Genomic DNA, 20,093 nt, shown 5'->3' on the forward strand with positions numbered 1-20,093 from the left:
TCACTGGAATGCTGCTTTCTGCACCTAAATTAATTTTTTAAAGAGAGAATTTCTGAGATCTCGTGTGATTTTCAAGCCAAAGCCTGATTCAGTGAAAGGAAGAGCATGAAGAGCTTTCTCGTGTCTTTGTTTTAACATTCAGACTCAACCGGGCGGAATGGGAAGGTGGCTGTGACACAGAAAGCCAGCCAGGCAGCCACTGTTCCTTGGGCGGGCAGCCCTTTGGGTGCCATGCCCATCTCTCTCCTTCCTCACGCTCTATCGATTAGAAACGGCGTCTTGCATGCCAGCCTCCTTCTGGGGTGTTGCACAGGGCTGTGCTCATGGAGTTTGTGCAGGAGTTTGCTCATGGAGTTTGTGCTCATGGAGTTTGATGCTCTGGCCATCAACCCCGGCTCACGGCCGTTCACTGTGACCGAGGGCTTGCTGGTCACAATGCGCAAAGGCTTTCTGTTTCCATCAAGAGAGAGAATTTATGAAAGTTCGCCCCTGACTTTGATGAAGCAGAGGTCTCACTGCCATCATAACAGAAACACAGGCCACATTTTTTAAAGCTACCCTAAGGGGAACCAAAATAAAACACAGCAGCAGCTGTAACAAATCTCTGAGGGTTTAGGCTGTAAATGTTAATGGTATCCTTGACCTGTAGAGGCACTTTATGGTTATAAAGAGGTTTCTCATTTATTCCCCACAACACCTAGGTGACAAAGGAAGAAAAACTATTAATTTTTTTCCGTTTTGCAAATGGCTCGACCCGAGTTCAGAGGCCCAAGGTCATGGGGCTGGTGAGTGGCCTGAGCTTGAAGCTGGCTCTAGCACCTTCTCACTATGTTGTCAATAATGTGCTATTCTTCACATGAGGCCAAGGTCTCTGTGTTGCTTTTTCCAGTAATTGCGATGGGCAGACATGCCATAAACCTTTTGTAGCCCTGTCATCTTATGTCTAGGCATGCACATTGCTTAAGAGGCAGTTCTCAGCTGGGGGTTCAGGCTATGAATATAAACTAGACTGTTTTATTTAGTTGGCCTTTGTGAAGGTCAAAATTGTGATCACAGTAGTGCCAGATTTTTTTTCCAGTTGCTTAAAGAGCTTTATAGGTATATGGCTCAGACAGTAAGGAATCTGCCTGCAATGCAGGAAACCTGGGTTTGATCCCTGGGTCAGGAAGATCTGGAGAAGGAAATGGCAACCCACCCCAGTACTCTTGCCTGGATGATCCCATGGTCAGAGGAGCCTGGCAGGTTACAATCCTTGGGAACGCAAAGAGTCGGACACCACTGAGTGACTAACACTTTCACTTTTCATCCACATCCCGGCTATGATGCAGATTTTGAACAGAAACAAGAATACTAAGAGCTGAGCCGGGAGTGGAGACACGTGGCACTTCACAGAGGGCAGTAAGTGTTCGATATGTGTGATGTTCTGTTGCGCCTGGGCCTGTGACACTGCACTCCCTTCTCATCACCCTCAGTAGCCAGAACATGCTTTACAGCCGTTCTGCCCTCCTGGATAACCCACGGGGGAGGACTCACTGATCAATAAGAGGCTCGCTCACGGATGGAGTTGGGATGAGCAGTGCTCAGCCAGATCACAGAGCAGGTCTCTCCCTTGAACGGTGCCTTTACAGATCCTCTCACCAGATAGGATGGTGCTTACCGTCTGCACTCAGTTTCACCTGCAGTATTGGTCTTCAACCTTCCCTGTCTTCTGTGTGGAATCTACGTGGGTTTCCTTTTCCCACACTGGGGCTGTCCATTAGGGGAAAATTTATGGATCCACAAGGTATCCTTCATCCCTAGGTGTTCTTGGGTCCACACTCAACATTTCCAGAGCCCATGAAGGAGGTTCTAGGTCACAAGATGTCTGGAGAAGGAGAGGGGAAGATTACATAGCCCCTGAATCCAGGACGAAGGGTTTGTGTCCAGGCTGACTGTTCCCATCTATTTTGACAATGACTTATTTTTTGTAGTCATGAGGATGGTAGGACTGGGGTGGGCATAGGAATGTTTTACTTTAGAAAACTTGGTTATATTTTGACCTTGGCATAGACTTCACACTGCAGGTCCCTTGATGCCAGTGGGTTGTTCAGGATGGAATGCTGGTGGGAGATGCTGAAAGGTTCAGTTGTGTTCTGGAGCAGCCCGGAACCAAGGTCACAGCTCGCGGTTCTGAGTTTGGAAGCGGGGCTGTGAAGCCAGCGAACCACAGCGTGCGTCCTCCTGTGCCGACGTGCCGACGTGCGGAGCGGTCACAGCGTCGCCACGCAGTGCTGTGCGTGGATCCATGTGCAGAGACCACACCGCACCTCCTTGTGCCAGCGTGTGCTCACTTCGCTCAGGATGGCAGTGTGTGTGAGAAGGCTGAGGAGCCTGCCGAGTTATTCCTGTGCCGACCCCCACCCTGCCTCTCCCGGATTCTGGGTCTGTACGGGCCCCGGGGCGGGTTTGGTGTGAGACAGTCCTGCTCTGTGGGGCCTAAGTACTGAGGCCGCTCCCCAGGTCCCAGCTTTTCTTGGGGATGCTGACGCCGGGCAGCCGCTGTCCCAGAAGGACACTGAATTGAGAGTCAGGACCTTCTTCACAGGACCCAGGAGCCTGAGCTCATCTTTGGGCCTCAGATACAAAGTGGGGGTGAGGCTTTCTCTTGCAGCCACAGGTGTGCCCCAAATGTTGGACATTGATGTGGGGCCAGCCAAGATCACAGCACCAGCTGGACGAAGGGGACAGAGACCCACCCTGGGTTGTGGTGGATGTGTTCCTTAGCAGCCTCCCGGCTCTGGCGTCAGTGAGGCGTCCTTTGAAGCCATCTCCAGGATTATTCTTCATGCTCATTTCACTTTGTGATAAATGACATTACGTCGCTTAAAAGCTTTGTTCAAATGTATGGTTTATTAAATATATGTGCATATATTTTGGGCTTCCCAGGTGGCTCAGTGGTAAAGAATCTGCCTGCAGTGCAGGAGATGCGGCACTGATCCCTGGATCAGAAAGATCCCCTGGAGGAGGGCATGGCAATCCATTCCAGTATTCTTGCCTGGAAAATCCCATGGACAGAGGCGCCTGGCAGGCTACACTGCATGGGGTATAGTATACTAATTAATTTTAATCAATAAAGTTATACATAGGTAGTTTAACTTTATTGATTAAAATTAACTAATGTGCTAATAAATTTAATAAAGTTACATTTTATTAAACTCAGTAATTTAATAAAATTGCATTTTATTAAACTCAGTTCAACTTTATGATTAAAATTAATTAGTATAGTAATAAATTTAATAAAGTTAAACTCGGTTGAGCTGTGGGAAACATTTAAACCAGTAACTTATCTCTGCTCATACAGATTTAATTTGTAAGGAAGAAAAAAACCTAACAAGGCAAGACCGCCTGCTAGTGACTTGACTCGGGTTTGTTCGGACGTAAAGGAGATGACTGACTCCAGGGAATCAGAGGTTGAGCTGGTCTGAGGCGAACAGGCCCTGCAGCTCAGTTTCAGCCGTCTTCCCTTCTGCTGAACCTGTGCTTTCCCTTCCAGTGACTGGTGCTGGCTTCAAATTGGATTTTGCTACTTCGTGTTTTTTTCTAGCACATCTCCTGATGATCAGGTTCAGATTTTACCTAAGTGTCCCAGCTGCTGAACCATGAAGCTGGTACAGTTCTAAAGCAATACCTATATATATATTTTTTCAGATAAATAACCTCGCAGAGCAGTATTTAGCTGTTCCTGTCTGGAGCCCAGGGGGCAGGAGATAGAGTCCGAGGCAGAGGTGGGGGCCTTGCCAACCGAGACGTGGGTACCTGGGCCGTGCCGTCCGCAAAGTGCCATGTCCTCAGGCAGGAAGGTCACAGTCACATTTTGGGAGCAGCTCCAGGCTCCAGCAGCAGCAGGAGCACCTGGCTTCCTGCTTCCTGTCTCACAGCCTCGCTGTTGGCACCCTCATTCCCTTTTGTGCTCCCGAGAGAGGCTAGAGCCTGGATTTGGCATGGCGATCACCGAGCCAGACTTGGACTGGTAGAGCCATAGGTTCTGATCCCAGACGGTGACTTCATCCCCTTTATTCTTCCTGTCCTGTTGCCCTGCACTCTCTGCAGCCTCTGTCTCCACTTCCACCTGCATCAGCTCCGTGAGGACAGCTCCACTGTCTCCATCTGCATGTCTCAGTCGTGTGCGTCTCCAGCCCTTCCCGGCCCCACACCCCTGCCCTGTTCCCACAGCAGCAGGACTGCAGGCTCCTTGGACCTCAAGAATCCAAGTGAATCGCTCAGACGGTTTTGAAGCACCAGCATGCAGGCAGATTTGTTTGTGTGCAGCACCACCCTTTCCCACCAAAGAAAAGACAGAACAAATTCAAGAACATTCAGAGGGAAAATCAAAGGCTTTTTGCTTTTGGTTTTTTCCTCTAGGGTTGTGAGTAGTGTCTTTAAACCATGACCTTCTTAGGTGTCTGACATTTCAAGTCTAAACGTCTTGCCGTCCATTTGAACTATGAAGCATAGTCGGGATAGCACGGTTAGGACACGTGGTGATAAATGGTGACAACAACAGGTCCCCGTGCGCTCTTGGTGCGTGTAGTGTGCCTTGCACAGGGTCCTCTCTGAGCCTCCAGCATACCTGCTGTCTCTCCTCCTGCCTGCCGAGCAGACAAATGCACTCCATCCTGTGATAAGCTGGTATGTGGAGGCAGAAGCACACGTCATCTTCAGGAAGGGGCTGAGGAGCTGAGAACTGTGTGTGTACAAACATAAGCTGGACTTTGGGAGGAGAGGGAGACTGCCCAGTCGGGCTCCCCGACACCCGGTGAGGTATGCAGGCGGACATACAGCTAAAAATGGTCTTCACACTGTGTCACTGCCCTGGTTCCCAGATGTGTCCTCATTCGTCCTGGCAGGAAGCAAAGCAGAACTGAGAGAGGGCAGTGAGGGTCCTTCCAAGGGACCAAAGGACACGCCTCCATCCTGACCTGCACTCCAGGCTCAGGCAGGGCAGGCATCGAGGACCGAACCAGAGCCATGGTGGAAGCCTGGCTGGGTCCGTGGGGTGCACGCATGACACTAGGGGTCCCCCAGACAGTGCCTTAGTGGCCAATACAGCCTGCGACTGCATTCACACCAAGTGTGAGCTTTAGGACCCAGATGCAAACTTTTAGTTAAAGCTGAGGTAAACCCTCAGCCTAGGAGCCTGAGCATGATGTGATGGTCCAGAGATGGGAGGAGGGTGATGGGAGGCATGTCTTGGCCTCGTTCTGTTCTACTTGGGAAACAGACAGCCCAACAGACTGGTCTGGGAAACAGACCTGTCACAGCGGCTGTATTCTGCATCGCTATGCCATTTGCATTAAATACACCTGAGTGGGCAGAACTGCCTCTCTGTATTTGCTCTTACATGTCATCAGCGACTATCGTGACCACTCTGATCGCTACCATGAGCCCAACAGTCAATCCAGAGACCATGATTATGTGTGTGTGTGGTATAGATGTGCAGGGAGTCAGACACAGCAGAGCAGGAAGTGCGGGTGAGGACTTCACAAAAGCTGTAATAAACGCTGACAATTAATTTCCATAAAGGGACAACTTCTTATGGAATATCTGTAACTTAGTGGGTTCTGCAAAGAAGAAAAACTGATAGAAAAGGAGGAAAACCTTACACAGTAACTTGCTGCTTCAGATTCCACCATTAGAAATAATCTACATTATGTGGACTGAAGACTCGTCTCCAGTTAGATTATGAATATCTTTGGATGAGGATGTGCATGGAATCCTGGAGTCCGTTACTCTGGGGACACTCTGTGTGTGTATTTCTGTCGTAAAGCAGAGGTGATATGTTGAAATATGGTTTTCTTCCTTTTTCCTCCTCATTTTCTTACATATGACATTTCCCTCTTCAACCATCCCCATCTGCCTTTGGGAGGGGTAGAATGGTTACTGTAGAAATACAGAGAGAAAGCTTCTGACCTGCAGAAGAGGATTTTGAAACCCACAGAAACACACTAATTTTGAAAACCTAAGTGTGGGAAAGAGAGAAGGAATGTCGGCCCAGGGTGCTTCGTTTACTGCTCGCAAGTGACACTTGATGACTGATCCTGGGTTCGCTCTAGGCCCTTGGCAGGGAGTGCTTGGGATGTGCTGGAGAAAGTTCCAGGCAGGAGGAGTTTGCACTGACGTGCTGTTGTACGGTTGTGTGTGTGTGAGGAGGAGAGGGTGTGACGGTGATTGAGACAGCGTGCCTGGCGCTGAACACCCTCCAGCAGCAGGTGCCGGTTGCAGACGCTGCCAACACCCACGACGTTACCCGCCGTGGTCGCCCGTCTCCGCGTCTGCTGCCATCCCCCAGCTGCACATGCATGGAGCCCGGGATGCTGTTCTGTTTGTCATGGTGTCCTCAGCCCCCATCACAGAGCTCAGCACTTGCTGAGAGAATAGTTTCTAACGAAGAACAGGGGTAAGAAGGGGCAGGTGCCCAGAACTGGTCCTTGGTCCACACCACACCATCACTGCAGCCATCCATCTGCAGTCATTGGTGGGAGAAAAACCCCACAAATCTAAAGTAATCATCTGAGCCTTAGATAAGATAAGGATGTGACTTTTTTTTATTCTGAAAGTGATTAAGTCGTCATGGGGCTACCACAAGATGTGGAGGCCTCTCCTCAGTGACCTCTTTGAGATGCAGAAAACACCTGCAGTGGGTGATTTTCACTTCAGTCGCTCAGTCGTGTCCGACTCTTTGCCACCCCATGGACTGCAGCACACCAGGCTTTCCTGTCCTTCACCAACTCCCAGAGCTTGCTCAGACTGATGTCCAAGTCAGTGATGCCATCCAGCCATCTCATCCTCTGTCATCCCCTCCTCCTCCTGCCTTCAGTCTTTCCCAGCGTCAGGGTCTTTTCAAATGAATCAGTTCTTCTCATCAAGTGGCCAAAATATTGGAGCTTCAGCTTCAACGTCAGTGCTTCCAATGGATGTTCAGGATTGATTTGCTTTAGGATTGACTAGTTGGATCTCCTTGCAATCCAAGGGACTCTCAACAGTCTTCTCCAACACCACAATTCAAAAGCATCAGTTCTTCAGCACTCAGCTTTCTTTATAGTCCAGCTCTCACATCCATACATGACTACTGGAAAAACCATGGCTTTGACTATACAGACCTTTATTGGCAAAGTAATGTCTCTGCTTTTTAATATGCTGTCTAGGTTGGTCATAGGTTTTCTTCCAAGGAGCAAGCGTCTTTTAATTTCATAGCTGCAGTCACCATCTGCAGTGATTTTGGAGCCCAAGAAAAAAAAGTCTGTCACAGTTTCCATTGTTTGCCCATCTATTTGATATGAAGTGGTGGGACCGGTTGCCATGATCTTAGTTAATGGTTTAGATCTGCCTTTGTCTGAAGACAGGGCTGGGCCAGGTCATCTCTGCAGGTGGCTTCAGCTCTGCTGTCCTGTGCTCTATTAACCAGTTAATATTTCCCTGTGATTGCTCTTAGCGCCTGCCTGATAACATTATTGTTTCTTCCATACAATGCAGTGATGTGACTTTCATCTAATAGCAGTAACCACTTGCTCTGTGACAAGGACACCTTCCTTCTTTCCTTTTGTCCAGCTAAACAAAGACTATACTCAGGGCTTCCACTAGTACCTGTTACATCCTCAATACTTAACTAAAAAGCCACCTGGACTTTCAAATCTTTCATTTACCCAGGCTTATGTTTCTCTTTCCTTCTTTCATCCTATCTAAATTGTGTTCTTTTAAAATTTTTATTTTTAAAAATATTTTTTAAATTATTTTTAAATTATCTTTTAAATTATTATTTTATTTTTAAAAATATTTTATTTTATATTGGAGTATAGCTGATTTAGAGGGCTTTCCAGGTGGTGCTAAAGAGCATGCCTGCCAATGCAGGATATGTGGAAACAAGGGTTTGATCCCTGGGTCAGGAAGATCCCCTGTAGGAGGGCATGGTAATCCACTCCAGTATTCTTGCCTGGAGAATTCCATGGACAGAGGAGCCCGGCAGGCTATGGTCCATAGGATCACAAAGAGACAGACACAGCTGAAGCAGCTTAGCATGTACATAGCACACATAGTTGATTTATAATATCATGTTAGTTTCAAATGTACAGCAAATTGATTTAGCTACACATATATCCATTCTTTTTCAGATTCTTTTTCCATATAGGTTATTGTAGAATATTGAGTAAAGTTCTCTGCTATACAGTAGGACCTTGTTGTTTTACCTATTTTATGAATAGTAGTGTATATATGTTAATCCCAAATTCCTAATTTATCCCCTTCTCCTACAGACCGGCTATCCCCTTTGGTGACTGTAAGTTTGTTTTCTATGCCTGTCAGTTGTTCCTGTTTTATAAATAAGTTCACTTGTATCCTTTCTTAGATTCCACATAGCAATATCATGTGTTTGTCTGGTTTATTTCACTTAGTATAATGATCTCTAGGTCCATCCATGTTGCTGCAAATGACATTAGTTCATTTTTTTTTATGAATGAGTAACATTCCATTTTTTCTGTGATCTAACAGATGCTGGCAATTTGATCTCTGGTTCCTCTGCCTTTACAAAATCCAGATTTAGACATCTGGAAGTTCTTCGTTCATGTACTTTTGAAGCCTCGCTTGGAGAATTCTCAGCATTAATTTGCTAGTGTGTGAAATAAATGCAGTTGTGTTTGAACATTCTTTGGCATTGCCTCTCTTTGGGATTGGAATGAAAACTGACCTTTTCTAGTCCTGTGGCTACTTGCTGAGTTTTACAGATTTGCTGGCATACTGAGTGCAGCACTTTAACAGCATCATCTTTTAGGGTTTGAAATAGCTCAACTGCAATTCCATCATCTTTGCTAGCTTTGTTCCCAGTGATTCTTCCTAAGGCCCACTTGATTTTGCATCCCAGGGTGTCTGGCTCTAGGTGAAGGATCACACCATCGTGGTTATCTGGGTCATTAACATCTTTTTTTGTACAGCTCTTCTGTGTATTCTTGCCACCTCTGCTTAATATCTTGTGCTTCTGTTAGGTCCCTACCATTTCTGTCCTTTATTGTGCCCATCTTTGCATGATATGTTCCCTTGGTATCTCTAATTTTCTTGAAGAGATCTCTAGTCTTTTCCATTCTATTGTTTTCCTCTTTTTCTTTGCACTGATCACTTAGGAAGCCTTTCTTATCTCCTTGCTATTGTTTGGAACTCCACATTTAGATAGATCTTTCTTTCCTTTTCTCCTTTTCTTTTAGCTTCTCTTTTCTCAGCTATTTGTAAGGCCTCTTCAGACAACCATTTTGCCTTGTTGCATTTCTTTTTCTTGGGGATGGTCTTGATCACTGCCTCCTGTTCAGTGTCACAAACCTCCATCCATAGTTCTTCAGGTGCTCTATCAGATCTAATCCCTTGAATATATTTCTCACTTCCACTGTATAATCATAAGGGATTTAACTTAGGTCATACCTGAATGGTCTAGTGGTTTTCCCCACTTTCTTCAATTTCAGTCTGAATTTGGCAATAAGGACTTCATGATCTGAGTCACAGTCAGCTCCCAGTCTTGTTTTTGCTGACTGTATAGAACTTCTCCATCTTCAGCTGAAAAGAATATAGAAAGCATGAAAGTTCCAGAAAAACATCTGCTCCTGCTTTATCGACAATGCCAAAGCCTTTGACTGTGTGGGTCACAACAAACTGTGGAAAATTCTTCAAGAGATGGGAATAACAGACAACCTTACCTGCCTCCTGAGAAACCTGTATGCAAGTCAAGAAGCAACAGTTAGAAACAGACATGGAAAAATGGACTGGTTCCAAATTGGGAACAGAGTGCATCAAGGCTGTTTATTGTCACCCTGCTTTTTTAACTTATATGCAGAGTTCAGTTCAGTTGTTTAGTTGTGTCTGACTCTGTGCAACCCCATGCACTGCAGCACACCGGGCTTCCCTGTCCATCACCAACTCCCGGAGTTTAGTCAAACTCATGTCCATTGAGTCGGTGATGCCACCCAGCCATCTCATCCTCTGTCGTCCCCTTCTCCCACCTTCAGTCTTTCCCAGCATCAGGGTCTTTTCAAGTGAGTCAGTTCTTTGCATCAGGTGGCCAAAGTATTAGAGTTTCAGCTTCAGCATCAGTCCTTCCAGTGAATATTCAGGACTGATACACAGAGTATATCATGCGAAATGCCAGGCTGCATGCAGCTCAAGCTGGAATCAAGATTGCCGGGAGAAATATCAATAACCTCAGATACACAGATTACACCACCCTTATAGCAGAAAATGAAGAGGAACTGAAGAGGCTGTTGATGAAAGTGAAAGAGGAGAGTGAAAAAGCTGGCTTAAAGCTCAGCTTTCAAAAAACTAAGATCATGGCATCTGATCCCATTACTTCATGGCAAATAGGTGGGGAAACAATGGAGACTATGATAGACTTTATTTTCTTGAGCTTCAAAATCACTGCAGATGGTGACTGCAGCATGAAATTAAAAGACACCTGCTCCTTGAAAGAAAAGGTATAATCAACCTAGACAGCATATTAAAAAGCAGAGACATCACTTTGCCGACAAAGGTCTGTATAGTCAAAGCTTTGGTTTTTCCAGTAGTCATGTATGGATGTGAGAGTTGGACTATAAAGAAAGCTGAGTGCCGAAGAATTGATGCTTTTGAACTGTGGTGTTGGAGAAGACTCTTGAGAGTCCCTTGGATTGCAAGGAGATCCAACTAGTCAATCCTAAAGCAAATCAATCCTGAACATCCATTGGAAGCACTGACGTTGAAGCTGAAGCGAGTAGCTCCAACCAGTCCATCCTAAAGGAGATCAGTCCTGGGTGTTCATTGGAAGGACTGATGTTGAAGCAGAAACTCTAATACTTCGGCCACCTGATGCAAAGAGCTGACTGATTAGAAAAGACCCTGATGCTAGGAAAGACTGAAGGCAGGAGGAGGAGGGGACGACAGAGGATGAGATGGTTGGATGGCATCACCGACTCTATGGACATGAGTATGAACAAGCTCCAGGAGTTGGTGATGGACAGGGAGGCGTGCTGCAGTCCATGGGGTCACACAGATACGTACACGACTGACGGACTGAACTGAACTGAACGTCCACTGCGTGTGTACACCACATCTTCTGCATCCGGTCATCTGTTGGTGGTCACTCAGATTACTTCCATGTCTTGGCTGTTGTTAAGAGTACTGCATCGAACGTTGCGGTGCGTGTACATTTTCAAAGTATGGTTTCCTCCAGGTGTGTGCCCAGAGCAGTCCCTGAAGCACACTGGGTCGCTGTTTTTAGTTTTCTAAGGGAGCTCCATTCTGCTCTTTTTGCTGTGGTGATCTAAATCAGCTGACAACCAGAAGGACTGGAATTAGAATTTTGAGTGGCATCACGTTGTGAATGTCTGAGGATACCCCGGGATTTTAAACATGGGTCCCTCTTTTCTCAGGCTGGCGTCACCAACCCCCAAGGACAGACCCAGAAAGAGAACCTGTCGCGTTCAGAGGATAGGGCTTGGGGGCTGAGTATCTCTGTCCTTCTCTGCCTTCCCATCTCATGTGGCACAAAGGCAAGATTAGAGCTGATTGTTAAAAGGAAATTTACTGAGAGAAGAAATGTTACAACTTTCCAAAGCAGCTGACTTGTTCCGGAGAATGAAAATCTGTGTGGATCTTTGAAGCTTGAGCCAAACGTTCAAGACTCCTTGCCAGCAAGTCACACACTCTCCCAGGAGCCTCTGCTGGGCTTGTCCTCCTTACTCTTTAAAATCCAGCAGCGTGGGGGTCAGGGACAGCGTGTGCGGCTGCCTCTGGACCTGGCCCGCTGACTGGTCGGCGTCCCCGGGATGGCAGCCCGGGGCCTGCAGCGCTGCCCGCCCCCGCACCTGCACCCAGGGCAGACCTGATAACCCGTGGGGAGAATTCTCACCTCCTTCAGACAGGAAGCGGCCCCCGCTAACCGCCCGGGACAGAGCCGGGCTGAGACTGGGGTCTGGGACCAGAGGCCATACCACCCTCAGGCTCTGCTGCGTGCCGTGGGGTTCAGAAGGCCTGGCCTCTCAGGATTCCGAAACACAGTGAGAGGCAATGCCGATGCGTGTAAATTACACAGCAGTCCAATAATGGTTCACGTCAAAAGGAAAAACGTGTCACGAGGCAGAGCATGATGAGCTGCTAAATGAACCATCAGGCCATAATTGGAGTGGGTTGCCATGCCCTCCTCCAGGGAATTTTCCTGACCCAGGGATAGAACCCAAATCTTCTGCTTTGGCAGGCATATTCTTTACTGCTGAGCCACTGGGAAGCCCACTCCATGTATTGGGACTTTCTAAATAAGCCACGAACTGGAGGCAGGACAAAGGCAGAAAATAAGAGAAAACTGGGGCCTGCTTTCTTCTGCACGATGGCCTTGCAAGAGAAAAATTGGAAGACGTACTTTAGGGAAGGAAAAAGATAAAGGATTCCTGGCAAAAATGTCAAGACTCTATGAGAAGGATTTGATGTCATTCAGTTTCCTTTTTTTTTTGGTTTTTTATTGAAGTCTAGTTGATATACAGTGTTGTATTAATCTTTTCTGTACAGCAAAGTGTCTCAGTTGCATACATATATACATATATATTTTTATATTCTTTTCCACTTTGGTTTGTCCCAGGACCAAATATTGAATTGAATGCAGTTCCCTGCACTACGGCAGGACCTGGTTGTCCATCCATTCTGTGTGTCGTGGTTTGTATCTACTAACCCCAAACTCTCAATCTGCCCCTCCTGGACCCTGAGAGAGAATCGGGTTTAAAAGTTTTTATTTCAGACTTAGCTTAAGGCCTGGGGTGCTCGGTGTTTAAAATGTGTGAAAGCTATTATTTAATGTAGCATGCGCTTTGGGTTTTATTTTTTAATTTCATGTAAAAATAGCTTGAACCATGATTTTTAAAAAGTACTTGAAGGATTTTAAGACTGTCAAGAAAAAAATTGCACCAGCAAAATCTAAATAGTAGCTTTCAGTTTAATTCTAAAGTTGCTGGCCGTGATAATTAAAGCTCTCTGTTGTTCCACTTTCCAGCGGGTAGATAAAGGAGATCTGACTGATAACTGCAGTTTTCTCTGTAAATCGCACTGCTGGTAGTAGCCATGTGCATTTTGGACTAAGATCAAGCAAACTTGGGTTTAAAAGAAGCCTAGAAACAGAATGCCAGTTTAGGCCTGGGCACTGATTCTTTCCTAAGCCAGGATGGGGCTGCTTGTTTTGAATAGTTCCCCAAGTGGGCGATGAAGCAAAGCATGTTACAGTTAATAGTAGCAAAATTATGAGAGTGGAAAAGTACATCCCTACACAGTTACATGACCAAAGAAGGAGTAATATTTTGTAGAACTCAGTATGCAAGCATTTTACATGCATTGAATTCTCAAAACCACCTCTGGGATAAATGTTACTATTGTTGTGTAGTCACTCAATGAGGTCTGACTCTTGGGAGCCCTTGGCCAACAGCCCACCAGGCTCCTCTTCCATGGGATTTCTTAGGCCAGAATATTGGAGTGGGTTGCCATTTCCTCCTGTAGGGGACCTTTTTGACCCAGTGATCAAGCCCACATCTCTTATATCTCCTACATTGGGAGGCAGATTCTTTACAAATGAGCCACCCAGGAAGCCCCAAATATTACTATTAACCCCAGTTTCCTGGTAGTTCAGACAGTAAAGAATCTGCCTGTCATGCAGGTGACTGGGTTCTGTCCCTTGGTTGGGAAGATCCCTAGAGAAGGGAATGGCAGCCCACTCCAATATTTTTGCCTGGAGAATCCCATGGATAGACCGTGGGGTTGCAAAGAGTCAGAAAAGACAGAGCAACTAACACATAGGTGAGAAATCAGTTCATAGAAGTTAAATGATTTATCTAGTAAACTGCAGACTCATGCAAACTCTTGTGTCCTAATTCTAACATTAAGACCTGGTAACTAAGCACTGAAAGTGACTGATTCCCCATGTCAGGAAGATGCACGCCCCTTCATTTTTGTTGACGGCTGGGGGAAATAATTAACCCTTCTAAGCCAATGTGGCTTTATCATCTCAGATTCCAAGTAGAATTAGAGAGCAGTGCACAGAAAGAGTCAAAAGGAGCGAAATTAGGGACAAGCCAATAGTGGATAAAAGCACTGGTTTTGGAATCAGAAGACAGCTGACCTTGACCTCCACCTCAAACTGGCGTGTGACCTTCGGGAAGTCGTTTGACCTCCCTGGGTCTCAGTGTCCTCATTTGTGAAATAGGGGGCTTCCCTGGTGGCTCAGATGGTAAAGAACCTGCTACAGTGTGCAAGACCTCAGTTTGATCCCTGGGTCAGAAGATCCGCTGGAGAAGGGAATGGCTGTACCCACTCCAGTATTCTTGCCTGGAGAACTCCATGGGCAGAGGAGCTTGGTGGGCTACAGTCCATGGGGTCGCACAGAGTCGGACATGACTGAACAACTACACACACAGGACCTAGGACATAGGCAGTTGTGATCATTACAGGACATCCTGTACAGTGAGAGCACAGTTAATACCTGGAGAATGTAATATGTGCTCAATAAATGGAAAGTCTGCTGCCATCCTTTATTCCAAAAATATTGTACTGAGTGTAGATCGGTCAGATGATGGGATTAAGGAAGGAGAGAATGTGGTTCCCACCCTGTAAGTGATATGCTTTAGCACCATTGCCCCTGTAGTTTTTATCAGAATGTCATTATTTAAAAATTTCTGAGCACTATCCCCAATACACATGATCTATTATAATGAATATAGAGTTATAAATTATGTGTGCATGCTACTGTATTAAAAGTCATGCACTTAATAAAGCATCCATGATAAATATCTGTGAAGAGTGAATAATTAAGATCCCCCTGGACTATCTCACACACCCCTTGGAGTGTAGACAGTCTACCTTGGAGACATTGTTCAGCTCTAGAGTCAAACTTTACTAAAAATGGCTGGACAGTAAATATTTGTAGTTTTGAAAACTCTGTTGCATGGGTTTTTTTGTTTTGTTTTTGCTTTTAAAAAATGTAAACAACCCTTTAAAAATGTAAAGCAACTTTTAGCTCCAGAGTCATATAAGAACAGAGTTGGACTCTAGTTTACCTATCCTGTTTCAGACATAGATATTCGGGAATGGATGATTCCAGACAATAAAGAAATACTGTAGTAAGTGCCCTGAATGAAGGGACCTGTGGAATGCCGTAGGAGAGAGAAGAAGCCAGCTGTAGCTGAGATGGTCAGAGAACATGCCACTTCAGCTAGGGCCTAGAGGGTAGAAGGACAGAAGGAAATCTTCCTGACGAAGGGAGGAACTTGTTGGTCCAAGGTGCTGGGGTGCAAAGGGCTCGAGTTCAGGACTGAGAGGCAGTCAGTCGGAGAGGGCAGGTGTGCAGTGTGAGTCCGGGTCAGGAGGAGGTGGCCTGAAGGTCTCCAAGGATGGTCTCCACAGGGCAAATCACTTGAGGCAGAGGTGGAGTTAGAGATAAAGTGAGTGGTGTCATCTCTGGAATGTAGACAAAGTGAAATAATAACCAGATCAAGGGTTGGCTCCTGGGGCAAGATTTTCCTTGAGCTGTGTAAGGCAATCATTAAACTCCAGCTCTTTATTGCTATTCAACTCTGAAATAAGCCACCACTGAGGTTATGCTGTTCTGACTCTTATTACCCAGAATAACCGGGTTTGGAGCAAAATCCTAGAGTTCCACATACTTTGGTTGTTGTTCTTTAGCTTTTTCAAATTAAAATTGTGTTAAGATGACTTGGAAGACCACCTAAGAAGTAGACAGCAGTCCTGCTTCCCCCAGAGATGGAAAGTGGGTGAGACATACTCAAGCTGTCTTACTGGACCCCGGAATTGTGAACCGTGGGATTCCAGTACCTACTCAAAAGGCAGATAAGTAAAAATAAATTCAGATTTTAAAATTTTAAGCTGCATTAATGTTGTACAGTCCCAGAAAAATGAAGTAGTCCTCTAGAAATTCATTTGACTGAGAGAAATGGCCAACTTTACTGTAGTATGTTCAAAACAGAACTGAGGAGACAACTCTGTAAAGTATTTGTATGTGTGTGACAGCAGTAGGATGCCTGGAAATGTACACATTCATATAAAAAAATTAGTCTGAAAGAGAAGGCAAGTAGGTACAGGTTGTTAAAGTCAGCTTGTACTTTGGAAAATAATTTGGCAGTTCCTCAAAAAGTTAGAGTTTCCCTGTGACTCAGCAGTTGTACTCCTGGGCATCAACTCGAGAGAAATGAAACGTGCGTCCACCTAGAGCATGTCCATGGATGTCAATAGTAACATTGCTCCCGCCACAGGGTAGGAGCAGCCAGCTGTCCCTCAGTCAGATGCCCACACACAGGTGGGTCACCTGTGCAGTGCTCCTCCAGTGAAATATTAGGCATAGAATGAAGTACCAAGAAATGCTACAAGGGTAAACCTGGAAAATATGTTGTGAAGTGAAAACAGCTAGTGATAGCAGATCATGTGTCATACGGTGTCATTTGTATGAAATGTCCAAAAGAGGTGAATTCATAGAAGCAGATAGTAGATGAGTGATGGCCGATGGGGAGAAAGTAGGATGGGGAGTGGATGCAATGAGTATTGAATTTCTTTTAAGGGAGATCAAAGTGCTCTAAAATTCAATTTTGGTGATGATTAAATAACCCTGTAAATATGCTAAAAGACAGAATTTTACACTTTAGGTAGCTAAATTGTATGCTCTGTGAATTTCTATCTAAATAAAGCTGTTTTTCCAGAAAGTCAACTTATAAAAAGCTACTCAGATACATATTATATAACTAAAGGGGCAGCTAACTGCCAATTAGAACTGACAGTGTCAACACAGGAACACTTGGACTTGTAAAAACAGGCCAACAGGACACCTTTTGTTACAGCGGTTGACTCCGGTATCTTGCCGGTTATGCAGAAAGCCTGAGCCCTGTGGAGTTAGCAGTCCTGGGCCACAGCAAGTCACCCACAGCCCTGCTCTCTCTGACTGCCCTTGATGGCGCCAGGCTGAAGGGTGAAAACACTGCACAACTGTAAATAGTTCTAGAATCAGTGAGAACGGCCTTCAGAAAGCACTTGACACACAGACTCAACCTGTGAGCAGGGGCTACCATCCCCTCCTGCCCACAAGAGGAAGATATGTGTCAGGAGACTGCAGGAAATCCAAAGACCGTCAGTCTTGGGGAGCGCAAGAGTTGGCTGGCCTGTGTGCGTTCAGCTGATTCCTGCCAATTGCCCGCCATTGCTCACAGATCTTTTGCTGACAGATGCGAACAGTAGATTCCTTTGGTTGTTAGAGTTCTTCTGTTTTACTCTGTCTAGTCCTGTTTTCCCGGTTTTATGTACTCCAAAATTGACGTTAGAGAGACCCATGTGCTAACTGATAGAAGCATATACTGACCGCAGTGACATTTATTCTTGCCATAAGAAATAACTCAAAAGGAGTGATCATATACGGTCAAATTTGAATTTCTTCTCAGAGTGAATGAAGTCATAAAAAGAAAAATACTGAATCATATTGCTTATATGTGGATTTAGAAGAATGGTTTAAATGAATTTATATGCAAAGCAGAAATAGTCAACAGATTTAGAGAACAGACTTACGGTTAGCAAAGGGAGAAAGGCAGAGTGGGACAGATGGAGACTGGGACTAACATACATACACTGTTATGGATGAAACAGGTAACTGATGGGAACCTGCCACAAAGCACAGGGAACTCTAGTCAGCACTCTGTGATGACCTAGTGGGAAGAAAGTCTTTAAAAAAAGGGGGATAAATGTACACACACAGATGAGATGACTCACTTTCCTGTACAGGGGAAACCAACCCAACATTGTAAGGCAACTATGCTCCAGTGAAGATTAATAAAAAATAAAATGTTTTAAAATAAAAACAAATTGCATCTGAGAAAATTCAGTGGCCATCAGGGAGACATCTCTTCTCTCTACTCCTCTCTAACTGGTGTGCACCGTCTTCTTTAGACTGATGCCAGTGTCACACTTTCTGTGCGCTACATCTCCACTCACACACACGTCTGTTTCTGAGCTCCTTATCCTGCTTTTTCCATCCTTGCTTTTTCCTCTGGTAAATTCACACTTTTAAAGTTATTGTAGCTTTACTATTTGATAGGAGAACATCTCCCCCACCACCCTGATTCTTTCTTATTTAGCAGACACTTGTGAGGTTTTTTTTAAAAAAAAAAAGTTTTGCTAGGATTTTAATTGCATTCATTTTTTGTTGTATTTGAACTTTCAGGGCAGAAATCTATGAAGTCTTTCATCTACTTTTATGTCCTTAGCCACACTTGACATTTTTCTTCAGAAAGACCCCACACAAATTCTTGTTACATTTATCACCTACTGAATTAGTCAGGGTCCAATCAGAGAAGCAGAGCCAGTAGGAGGTGCATGTTAAAAAATCTGTTGTAAAAAATTGGTTAATGGGATTTGGGAAGCCAGTCCAAATCTGTAAGGCCACTAGGAAGGGCAGGCAGAAGACCTCAGGCACGAGATGCCCGTCCACAGCTGGAACACAGGTGGGACTTGTCCTCCGTCTCCTGGGAAGCCTCTGTGCCACTTTGAAGGCCTTACACAGATTAAATGAGGCCCGCCCAGACTACCTAGAAAAATCTCCCTTACTTAAAAGTCAACTGAATACAGATTTTAGTCATGTTTACAAAATACATTCCAAGTAACACCTAAATTATAAATAGTATTTGCTTCAATATTGGGGACATTAATTTAGCCAAGCTGACACATAAAAGAACACCATAACACTTATATTAGTGATTTCCTGTTCCAGGGTTCTCATCCTATTTTCTGTTAATTGATTTTCAATAGCAAACCAAGTGATTTTAAAAATACTTTTCTTGTATCTTGTACCTCTGTGTTTTTATTACATTTAACAGAACAACATTTTCATTTTCTACAATCTTTTGCTTATTTCAATTGTCAGAACTTCCAGAAAAATCCTAAAGGATGATAAGACTTCTGCTTCTATGGACCTTGAGGGCATGAGCAAAGTGAAAAAGTCAGAGAGACAAACACTGTATGAACTCACTTATACGTGGAATCTAAAAAACAAATGACAACACACCCAAACTCATAGAAAAGGGAGTCAAAAAAAAAAAAGGAAAGGGGGTCAGATTGTGGTTCCCAGAGATGGGGGCTATTCAGGAGCTTCCCAGGCGGCGCTAATGGTAAAGAACCCCCTTGCCAATGCAGGAGACATAAGAGATGTATATTCAATCCCTGTGTCAGGAAGATCCCCTGGAGGAGGGGGTGGCAATCCACTCCAGTATTCTTGCCTGCAGAATCCCTGTGGATAGAGAAGCATGATGGGCTGCAGTCTGAGGAGTCACAGAGAGTCAGACACGACTGTAGCAACTAAGCACGCATGCATAAGCTATAATGACTTTCATTCAAAAAAAGTTCTGACCACAGAATAAGACACACACACACACACACACACACACACACACGACCTCTGCTTCTAGGAGTTTTAGCTTTGTCATCAGACTGATCCTCTTTCTGGAGACTCCCACCCTCACCGCACAGATCTGGGCAAAATGTAAAAACATTTTCCTAAAACCTTCAGATTGCTCTGAAGACAGCATGGTATTAGAGAAGAATCAGAGGCTGAGCCAGCCGTTTGGTCTGCGTTTGCTCTGGGAGCAACTGGGGGTCACGGAGAGACAGCCAGAGCTGTGTTCTCAGGCCCCTAGGGCAGACGAGGTGATCCAGACCCTGCCCAAGGTGGGTGCCTTACAAACCAGCCTCCCCTGGGCCTAGCTCTCCCAGACACTGGCCTGTTAAAGAGAAGCCAGGAGCATCCTGTCCTGGCATGGCCTGGGACCCAGATACTGGCAGTCTCTGGGGCCAGCAAGATTCAAAGCCCTGACCAACAAGGGTTGAGGTGACTCGGCCTGCTGGTGCCCTGAGTGCTCAGAAAAAGCAACTCCTCAGACACTCTCTCTGGGGGAATATCACATCATTTCTACAAATACTTATCTTTTTTTTTTTTTTTTGACCACACTGCATGGCATGTGGGAATCTTAGTTTCCTGACCAGGGATGGAACCCATGCCCTCCACACTGGAAGGCAGAGTCTTA

The sequence above is a fragment of the Odocoileus virginianus genome, chromosome 18 (genome assembly GCF_023699985.2).
Source record: "Odocoileus virginianus isolate 20LAN1187 ecotype Illinois chromosome 18, Ovbor_1.2, whole genome shotgun sequence".
NCBI classification, from domain to species: domain Eukaryota; kingdom Metazoa; phylum Chordata; class Mammalia; order Artiodactyla; family Cervidae; genus Odocoileus; species Odocoileus virginianus.